Genomic DNA, 11,741 nt, shown 5'->3' with positions numbered 1-11,741 from the left:
CAAAAGAAAAGAAAGGAAAAAAAATGAAAAGAAAAAAAAACAAAAACAAACTCTGTCTCTCTGCTCCATGTCTAACCCAAGCCAAGATGATTTGCTCTCTCTCTCTCTCTTACTTTTATAGGCAATGAAGGCAGTAGAGAGTTGTCGGTGGAGAACCGACCTTGATGGAGTCAGTGGAGTGCATGAATGCACTCCTTTCGCAGGTCGGTTACTCTGTTTACGCAGCAGATATTCTGAAAAGCACTTTACGCATCTGATGATTAGTGGGCCCATAATCAATGCTAGCAAGAAAATTCAGTCCACCCATTGTCTTCTCCTCAGAATTTTGACCAGAGAGGGAAAGTTTTGGTCATCCTTTGATGCGGCCCAGTGAAGCAATCCTATTGTAACGGCAGCTGACGGTCATCTATTGATTGCTGTAGCGGGCACATTTGCATATATGATTACAAACAGTCAACTAGAGTTCGACCTGCTCAAGCTCATCTTCATGATAGACGGTCCAGATCATCAATATAATCATCAGTGGTGGGCCACTACCTCCCGGAACGTCCAGTTCTTCCGAACACAGAAAACAGAGCCAGCGCTTCTTGCACTGGCTGTCGTGGGGGCCATTATTAGATTCTTCAAAGAAATCCACGCCGTCCATTGGTTTTCCCTCGAAAAACCAGTCGGGAATGGTCAGTTTTGGACTGATTTCGGGGTGGCCCATAGAATTTTCTCCCTACCGTCCGTCCTGCGTTTGGACGGTTAAAATCCGATCCACGCTTTCTTCTGCAGTTCTGCCACCTAGGACTTGGTCTTGGCCATCCTATGGAATAAATGTACGGTCCAAATCAACGTTCTAGGGAGTGAGTGGGGCCCACTACACGAGATCAGTGTCCGCAGAGGTGGACGCTGTTTGCGCAGTAGCGGTCAGGTCAACGCCTGTTGACCAGATTCTCTGGTCCAGTGCGGCTCGCGTGTGCGTGCACTGAATGCACGCACACCCTCATGTGGGGTCCACTGTGATGTTCATAAGGAATCCGTACCGTCCATCCTTTTCCTCAACCAATTTAAGGTGATGACAATGAAATTGAAGTATATCCAGATTTCAGGCGAGCCCCAACTCAAGGTTTTATGGGCTGATCTGTCCATTGGACCACTTTTTGAGGGATCCAATGGATGAAAATTGATGTGTACAGTTAATTTATAGTCCTCGGTCCACATATGAAGTTTCGGGCTGAACGGATGGTGGAAACTTTGTTGTCTAGCATTCTAGACATCTTTCAGGCCACTTGAGCTTCAGTTTCTTGATTTTCTTGGATCTCTTGCGTGTAAGTCCATCGATCTTAGTCTCTTAAAGTCCATCCCTTGCCTTAGTGACTTTAGAGCGTTAAATCCATGCTTTTTAGCACCCTATTTTAGTTCAAGCTCGTAAATACACTCTGCATCACAAACACGATTAAATCGGGCCATTAAACAGTATCATGTTCATAACGTTAGGCAATAATTAGGGTCTAATATGTAATATTTGACCTTCAACAATTGGGAAGTTTCTTGAGGTATATTTCTTCATTAAAGATTCGAACGGTTTATTGCAAAAATGAGTACCCTCATCACTTATAATTGGTCGAGGAGTACCAAAACGGAAAAGATGTTTTCTTTCAAGAAACGGACCACAACTTTGTGATCATTCGTTTTACATGGCACTACTTCAATCCATTTAGAGACATAGTCGACGGCCACAAGGATATACTTATAACTGAATGACGAGGGAAATGGACCCATGAAGTCAATACCCCAAACATCAAATATCTCAACAATAAGAATATTGGTAAGTGGCATCATGTTCCTACGGAAAATATTACCCATATGTTGGCATCTATCACATGTAGAACAAAAGGCATGGGTGTCTTGAAAAAGTGTAGGCCAATAAAATCCACTTTGTAAAACTTTTGCAGCTGTTTTCTTTGAACCATAATGACCACCACATGCATGGTTATGACAAAAGGAGATTATACTATGAAACTCACTCTGCGGTCATCCCGATCAAATTTTGGTGACTCGCGATCTGTTATTGGCAGCTACATGTAATCCTGAGTCGTGTCCCGTATACCAGAGTCGGTTCGACTCGAAACTTATATCCTTGCAACCGCGCCATCGCCGCGGTTCCGATGCCGCGTCTCATGCGCCAAGGCGATACCCAAGTCAGGAGATGTGGGCCTATGTTTAGTTCGAGGAAAACGCCGCGCGTTGCTAATTCTGAGAAAATCTCTACCACCTATCAAATCAATCAATCAAATCAAATCAATTAAGTACAAAGCAACCCAACCCATCCCTCTCTTACACAACCTTACCCAAAGTCAACTCTCTCTCTCTCCACCCATCCCTCTCTCACCCAAAATTCAACCAAGCCCATCCCTCTTCTTATACATCCATCACTCTCTCCCTACATCACTCACCTCTCTCTCATTTCTCTCTCATTCCAAGCAACTCCCACGTCCAAGCTCTCCATGGAAGCTAGTGTGGCCCACCTTCCTACCTCCCATCTTAAAGATCATCTCGACCATTGAAATCATTCCCTTAGAGCTCTAGAGGCTATAGGTGGAAGAAGGAAGAGGAGATCGAAGGTGGGTGTTCATAGTATTTGATTTTGATGTAGGGTCCACATGATTTGGGACCCACTTGATGTATGCATTATATAGGGAGGGCCCATAGTGGCGGGGTGCCTCCATCTATCTCATCGCACGTCTCTCTCTCTCTCTCTCTCTCTCTCTCTCTCTCTCTCTCTCTTCTTTTCCCATATTCCATGGCCCACCTAGTGTATGTGGCTATGGCCCACCATGATGTATCATATCCATGCCATCTACCCATGGGACCCACCTTGCTGGACTGTCCAGCGGACGGGACTGCTGCCTGTCCGTCTGAACAGGCCCGGAAGAAGGGATAAACAAGTAGCAGCTTATACCCAAGCTGGTGGACCCCAAGTGGACTCACCTTGATGTATATATTATATATTATATATTATATACATATTCTCCACCGTCCAGCAGCTGGATGGTGGAGCCTGCCTTGATAACGTGGAATCCACACCGTCCACGTGAATTTTTGGGGCCTGCCCCACTTGATGTATATGTTATCTCCACACCGTCCATTGTTTGGACGGTGGGACCCACCCTGCATGAACGTACGTGTAGGGTGCGGGGCCTACCATGATGCATGTTGTATCCATTCCATCCATTAGGTTTGCGTGACCTTATCAACAGGTTGGACGGCAGGTAAATATTATGGTGGGCCCCACGTGGGACCCACCTTTGTGGGATGATGATTGGACGGTGTACCTACAACAGCTATATAGCTGCTGTATTACCGTCGGCAAGTTCCATGGCTCCATCTTGATGAACGTGGGGTATATCCACACCGTCCAGCTCTTTTGATGGTGGAGCTCACCTTGATGCATGTATTCCATTGCCATGTTGTCCATCCGTCTGGTGGGACCCACCTACTATGAGGATGGCCACCCATTCCACACATGGACATGGGGCCCTGATGTAAGTATTTTATCACCACCGTCCAGCAATGGACGGTGGGATCCACACCATAATATATGTGTCTCAGCTGGGCCGTCAGTCTGATGGGACCCACATGATTTATATGTTTTATCTGCACCATCCACACTTGTGTGGACTCCACACGTGATGCATGTGTCTTGCATCCAGGCCGTCCGTCTAAGCTAGACCTCATTCAAAAAATATATAATAATAAAATATCATATTATATTATATTATATGTATATATGATATATATATATATATATATATATATATATATAAATGTATGTGGTGGGCCCCATGTGGGACACACTAGCTAGACGGATGGGCAGAGGTACCTCACACTAGCTATATAGCTGTGTAATGACGTCAGCAGGTTTCGTGGGTCCCACCTTGATGTATTCATTTCATTCACAACGTCTACCGGATTGGGATGGTGGGACTCACCTCGGATTTATGTGTTCTATACAAGCTGTCCATCTATTTTTCCAGCATGGGACCCACCTTGACTTACTTATCCTATATCCACTCCGTCCATCTGTCCAAGGACGTGGGACCCAACCCACCTGCTGTGAGAAGATTGACTGCGTACCTCATTCTAGTTGTGTAGCTACTGTACCACATCAGCAAGTTCTGTGGGCCACCATGATGTATTTATTTCATCCACACCATCCAAACCCCATGAAATGATTTTTGGTGTTGTACAAGTCCACTTGGGGTCCATTGGTGCGGCCCATCCTAGAGACCCATCATAATGTATATATATGAGGCTCATGTGTAGGGCCCACCCGCTTGATTGGAGGCCCATGAATGAGGCCCAATGTGATGCCTTCGAGGCCCAATGTGATGCATTCGAGGCCCATGGGCGAGGCCCAATGTGATATATTTGAGGTCCATGGGTAAGGCCCAATGTGATATATTCGAGGGCCATGGGCGAGGCCCAATGTGATATATTCGAGGACCGTATGAGGTCCATTGCGATGTGTATTAGACCTTTGTGTGAGGCCACAGGCCCATTATATGTTTAACCCTATGTGGGCCACTCCTTGGGAGCAATGTTGGTTGAATGTCCACATTGATAGGCAATGATGGTTGGATGTCTACATTGTGACCTTTCCTTAGGCCTTGTTATGCCCATTCTCATTTCGATTATCGATTGATTCCGATTGTCATGACCGATTGCCGATTTCGATTGCGTGACCGATTTGCGATTTCGATTATCAATCGATTTCGATTGTCATGACGATTGCCGATTTCGATTGACTTGACCGATTTCTTGATTTCGATCATCGATTGATTCCGATTGTTATGACCGATTATCGATTCCAATCGACGTGATCGATTTGTCGATTCGATTACCGATTGCCGATTTCGATTGACGTGACCGATTTGCCGATTCTCGATTATCGATCGATTCCGATTGTCATGACCGATTGCCGATTTCGATTAACTTGACCGATTTGCGATTCCGATCATCGATTGATTCCGATTGTTATGACCGATTTCGATTATTTGGCGTGACCAATTTGTCGATTCTCGATTACCGATCGATTCCGATTGTCGTGACCGATTACCGATTTCGATTGACATGACCGATTTGCCGATTCTCGATTACGATCGATTCCGATTGTCGATTCCGATCGCGTGATCGATTGCCAATTCTAATTATCGATTGATTCCAATTGTCATGTCTTTCCGATTTCGATTGACTTGACCAATTTGTCGATTCGATCATCGATTGATTCCGATTGTCATGACCGATTACCGATTTCGATTGACTTGATCGATTTGCCGATTTCGATCATCGATTGATTCCGATTGTCATGACCGATTGCCGATTCGATTATCGATCGATTCCGATTGTCATGACCGATTGTCGATTTTGATTGACTTGACCGATTTGCCAATTCGATCATCGATTGATTCCAATTGTCATGACCGATTGCCGATTCCGATCGACGTGACCAATTTGCTCCGATTATCGATTGATTCGATTGTCGTGACCGATTGTCGATTCCGATCGACGTGACCGATTGCCGATTTTGATTATCGATCGATTCCGATTTGTCGAGGCCGATTGTATAGGCCGATTCCGATTGTCGAAACCGAGTGTCGAGGCCGATTTTGATCACCAAGGCCGATTGTCAAGGCCTATGTGATAAGGCCCATTGTAATATATTTGGGCCCGGCGATGGAGCCCATTGTGATGTATGTTAGGCCCATGTGAAAGGCCCATCGTGATGTGTATTAAGCTCTTGAGTGAGGCCCACGGTATTGTATTTCAGGCCCTTTGTGGGGCCATGGGTCCACTATATGTTAGGCTCTATGCGGGTCACTCCTTAGGGGTAATGTTGGTTAAATGTCAACATTGTTGAGGCCGATTGTCGGTCTAGTTATTGATACCGATTATGAGTATGTGATAGCATAGCATCACGATACATGTCATATGCATCATCTACATGTTTGTTATGAAATGTTGTTGACCATTGCATATAACATTCGGCATGTTGTTATGAGACTCCCGATAGGCGGAGATTTGTCTCACATGAGTACACGGTATGCGCAAGATTGATGCATGACTGGATTGTATGACTCATGCATCTTGCATTATGTGTTGTGATTACGTACGCCCTAGCGACATCAGGGGTCATAACCTCCATAGGTATTTCGTGGATGGCCGGATGGGACACCGAAAATCTTCTACATGGGGTGTTATAGATATCCCGGTGAAAGTCCTTAAACCCTCTTGGTTTGGAGGTTGCTCCAACGTCCTAAACCGAGTGGATGCATGAGCGCATGAGGGTCGTATACCATTAAGCCGCTTCTCCCACCGTGTCGTGGTGGTCGAGAAGAGGGTACGACCTTACCTGCCTGAGAGGAGGGGGCAATGTTAGGCTGAGTCTGATCAGCTCGACGAATGGGTTCGCTATCGACGAGCTGGGCCCGATATTGGCAGGAGGATAGTGAGGTCTCTTCCAATCACCTTGTTGCACGCGATGGGGTGGCAATCTGGTTTGGAGTGTAATAGAACTCGGTGATTTTTCAAAGAGGAACTGCACTAATATGTGGACTTATTGAGCAGGAGTTGTATACTTATTCATTCATTCATTCACTATCCACTCGGGCTGGTGGTGCGCAACTATTTGTTACGTGTACTTTCGTAATGGCCAGGATTTCGGTTAGGCCGTGTGACTAACCTGAGATCAAGAGTTTACCACATTGAGTCTGACTATCCAAATTAGGTATGAGACTGGTTTGGATAGAAGTCCCTTGTGATGGACCCCATAGCCTGCGATACTACGTACTATCATCCCGACTTCACTCCAGCTTAGTCATTTCATTCGCACCGCATATTGCATTGCATTCGCAACATTTAGCATTTTGGGTTACTATGTTTCTGCATTTATATGGCCTAGATACGGCTGACGGTATTCGTGAACTTATCAGGAATTGTATATTGCATTGCATCCTTGGCATCTGGTATTTGGCTCTTTATGACTCGCATTGCATAGCCGATCTGCATTGCTTCACTATATATGACATTTTTTTATTATGTCTTCGCATCGTATAGCCTGGATAAGGCCAATTGATCTGTATTGCGTATTCTGATATTGTTTGATTGATGGACTTGTTAGTATTTCCGCTTACTCTGATTACTCTGATATTGCGTACTGGGCACTTACCTTGTGCACACACTTTCACCACCCACTAAGCTTTCTATAAGCTTATGCACGATAGATGCGTGCGGGTGGCGTTAGGTTGCAGCAGCGTTGAGCTTGGAGCGTGCAGTGAATTTCTGGAGCTTTGATTTTTGACATATGTATTTCCCTTTTAGCATGGTATTCAAATGTTTATATTAGTGGATATGTGATGATGATGTTATTCTTGTGATTTTGGTATACTTGTGGTTATGCTTCTTATGAGACAAATGCACGTTGGAAAATCCTCCTTTTAGGATCCCATGATCGGAATCTGGCGTATAAGCGCTGGGAGCCGAGAATAGGCCACTACGGAGGCTGTCGGCACCGGATTCGGCGATCGAGAATTTTGTGAGCCCGTTTTCCGAGTTTGGGACGTGACAATTCTTCATTATACTATGAAACTTACTCTCAGGCACACATCTCCTAATAACCTGGTCAGGACAAAGTTTGAATAAGTATGGGTCATTCCAAAAGAAATGTTTAACCTCAGCAAGAAATTTGGTTTTATCTTGTTTAGTCTAATGAGAAGGAAATTGACTTGTAACAAGATAATTTACAATATCTGCATACCAAGGTAATTGAGAAATAACTAAAAGTTGTTCATCAGGGAAAGACTCGTTCATTAGCAAAGGATCCACTGTGGACTCTAAGACAAGTCCAGACAAGTGGTCGGCCACCACATTTTCGAAACCGTTTTTATCCCGAATTTCAATGTCGAATTCTTGTAGCAAGAGAATCCAACGAATCAATCGAGGTTTAGCATCTTTTTTAGAAAGAAGATATTTCAATGCTGCATGATCTGAGAACACTATAACCTTTGATCCTATGAGATACGACATGAATTTGTCTAGAGCAAATACCACTGCCAACAATTCTTTTTCAGTGGTAGAGTAGTTAAGTTGAGCATCATTTAGGGTCCTACTAGCATAATAAATGACATGAGGCATTTTGTTCAATCTTTATCCTAAGACGGCTCCAACAGAGCATCACACATAATCTCAAAAAGTAAACTCCAATTAGGTGGTTGGATGACTGGAGCAGAAGTTAATAAATGCTTTAACTTATCAAAAGCTTTTCGACAATCATCATTAAGGACAATTGCAACATCTTTAGCTAATAAATTGCATAAGGGTCGAGAAATTTTGCTAAAATCTTTAATGAATCTCCTGTAGAATCCCGCATGTCCTAAGAACGATCTAATCTCCTTTACCGTTCTGGGTGGAGGAAGACTATAAATTAAATCAATCTTGGCTTTATCAACTTCAATGCCTTTACTTGAAATAACATGCCTGAGTACAATCCCTTTTTGAACCATAAAATGGCACTTTTCCCAATTTAAGATAAGGTTCGGTTTTTTACATCTTTTTAAGACAAGAGATAAATGATATAAACATTCATAAAATGAAGTGCCAAAAATTGAAAAATCATCCATGAAAACCTCGAGGAAACACTCAACTATGTCTGAAAAAATACTCATCATGCATCATTGAAAAGTAGCAGGCACATTACACAACCCAAATGACATACGCCAATAGGCATATGTACCAAAAGGACATGTAAATGTGGTTTTCTCTTGAACCTCAGGAATCTGGTTATACCCGGAATAGCCATCCAGGAAACAATAGCAGTTATGCCCTGCTAATCTCTCAAGCATCTGATCTATGAAAGGCAGAGGAAAGTGATCCTTGTGATTAGGTTCGATTTATGGTAATCAATACAAACTCGCTAGCACGTGGTCATACGGGTTGGCACTAATTCATTATTGTCATTTTTTTCACCATAATCCCAGACTTTTTGGGAAAAACTTGAACTGGGTAGACCCACGTGCTATCTGAAATGAGGTAAATGATACCAACGTCTAACAATTTAAGCACCTCCGCCCAAACAACCTCTTTCATGTTAAGGATAAGACTTCTTTGCATTTCATGCGACGTTTTTGCATTTTCTTCAAGATGAATACTACACACAATGGGGCTTATTCCCTTTATGTCCGCTATTGTCCACCCAAGCTGCCTTATGTTCAATAAGAACATTAAGCAACTTACCCTCTTGTTCCTTATTAAGGTTAGAAGCTATGATGACAGTCAGGGTCTTAGAATGACCTAAAAATGCATACTTGAGAGTTTCAGGTAATAGTTTAAGGTCAAGTTCGGGTGGCTTCTCAATAGACGGGACCAGTTTAAACTCAAATTGTCGAAGAAGTTCCACTTTAGCTTTCCATTTTGTAGTATCCATTACAGGATTAGAGTCATGCAATGCATTGACTTCTTAGATGGAACTTCCTATGTCAAAATCCATGACAAAATGTGCTAGGTAAGTCCCAAGAGTGTCTTCAGAAGATTTAAGAAAAGAGTCATGCACTAGACTCTCAATCATGTTCACTTCGAATATATCATCTGAGTTTGACGGTTGTGGTCCAACATTGAAAACAATGAGTTTAATCTTCATGTTACCAAAAGACAACTTTATAACCCCATTCCTGCAATTTATGATAGCATTAGATGTAGCCAAGAATGAACGTCCCAGGATAACCGGGATTTGACTAGTAGGATTCTAGACAGGCTGAGTATCTAGAATGATGAAATCCATTGGAAAATAAAACTTATCAACCTACATTAGCACATCCTCAATAACACCACGGGGCACCTTGACAAATCTATCAGCTAGTTGCAGTGTTATTTTAGTTGATTTCAACTCACCAAGTCCTAGCTGCTCATATACAGAATATGGCAACAAATTAATGATCGCCCCTAAATCAAGCAATGCCTTCTTAATCTTATGATTTCCTATGACACAAGAAATGGTGGGAGCTCCTGGATCCCTAAATTTAGGAGGGGTGTTGTGTTGAATCATGGAGCTGAGTTGCTCTGCAAGGAAGACCTTCTTTTGAACATTTAGCTTACGCTTCTGAATGCATAAATCTTTAAGAAACTTAGCGTAAGTAGGTACTTGCTTGATAGCATCAAGCAACGGAATGTTAATTTGCACTTGCTTAAACATCTCCAATATATCATTAAAGTTTTTTCCTTTCTTAACTGGTGCCAAACGTTGAGGAAAAGGTGCTTTAGGCACATAGGATAACACATGAGTGGCTCCTGGAGAGTTAGAGTGCTTGTGGACTTTGTATGCACTAGTATGTCTCTCAACTTCATTTGGTCTTCCGATTTGGAATTTGATTCTTCCCTAGGCATCTCTACTTTGTTCTCGATCTGTTTTATGGACCTAGGGGTAATGATTGATTTGGCTTGCTCATGATATTGTTTTGGTTTGAATTAGAGCCAATCTCATACTATCCTTTTGGATTTGCCATAGGTTGGCTACGGGACCTGCCCTTCTCTCTCTCATTCAATGTGGTAGCAAGTTGACCCACTGTACTTCCAGCTTGAGAATGGATTGTGCATTTGGATATAAGCTTTGTTGGTTAGCTTGTAAAGTTTGTTGGGTGTTTTTTTTAAAAAGAAATTGAAGAGAACTCTGCATAAAAAGATTGAGTGTATCTTCAAGAGATGGTTTCCTTGATTGTGAAGGAAGTTGTTGATATTGCGAAAACTGTTGAAGCTGTTGACTACCAACTTGGGGGTAAGGTTGCATAGGAGGATTTCCAGATGAGCTTCCTTGTTGTAGTCCTTTTGCCGAAGAAAAATTTGGATGTCTAGCCCACCCTAGGTTGTAGGTGTTTGAGTAAGGATCATTCCCAGTTCTCCGAAAAGTGTTTATATCATGCACTTGTTCAGAGAGAAATTCCAAAAGTGCTGCACCAGATGGACAAGACTGCGTAGGATGGGCGGGATTGGAACATATGGCATATGACTCGATTTGAGTTGTTTGTGGAGGTCCATTATTTAACATTAAAGCATTAACTTTCTTTGTCAGGCTATCAATCAGGGCATAAAGATCTGGCATGACTCCTATCTCATATATACCACCTTTCTTCTGTGGTTGGGGACTTCTGTCACCTCTATTTGAATAGTCCCATTGCTGGGAGTTTTCACACAAGGTTTCAAAGAAATTCCAAGCTTCAACATCACTTTTGGTCATGAATGACCCTCCACTAGTGGCATCAACCATACGACGGTTTTGGGGTGTCAAATTGTCATAGAAGTATTGAACCCGTTGCCACTTCTCAAAACCATGGTGTGGACATTTAAGAAGCAAGTCCTTCCATCTTTCCCAACATTCATGAAAGTGCTCACCCTCTTTTTTTGTGAAATTAATAATTTCTCTACGGAGAGCATTAGTTTTATGAACAGGGAAGAACTTGTTTAAGAATTTCTTAGACAGTTGGTCCCATGTAGTGATAGACCCAACTTATAGAGAATTCAACCATGCTTTCGCCTTATCCTTCAAAGAAAAAGGAAAAAGGCACAAACGAATCAAATCATTTGAAAAGTTTTGGAACCTAAAGGTAGAGTAAATGTCTAGGAATTCTTTCACATGATAATATGGATCCTCCTTATCTAAACCATAGAAGGAAGGCAACAATTGTATGACTCCAGGTCTAAGTTCAAAG

The 11,741-nt window shown here is 42.7% G+C and overlaps 1 non-coding gene across 1 annotated transcript; it reads left to right on the top strand.

Moving 5' to 3' along the window:
- Nucleotides 1-11,357: 11,357 nt before the first annotated feature.
- On the top strand, nucleotides 11,358-11,464 carry LOC131238270 (small nucleolar RNA R71). Its single transcript, XR_009167676.1, has one exon. It is a non-coding gene; the product is annotated as a small nucleolar RNA R71 (small nucleolar RNA).
- The last annotated feature ends 277 nt before the right edge of the window (nucleotides 11,465-11,741 follow it).

This window comes from Magnolia sinica, chromosome 2 (assembly GCF_029962835.1).
Source record: "Magnolia sinica isolate HGM2019 chromosome 2, MsV1, whole genome shotgun sequence".
NCBI classification, from domain to species: domain Eukaryota; kingdom Viridiplantae; phylum Streptophyta; class Magnoliopsida; order Magnoliales; family Magnoliaceae; genus Magnolia; species Magnolia sinica.
This window is presented reverse-complemented; position numbering and strand designations above follow the sequence as displayed.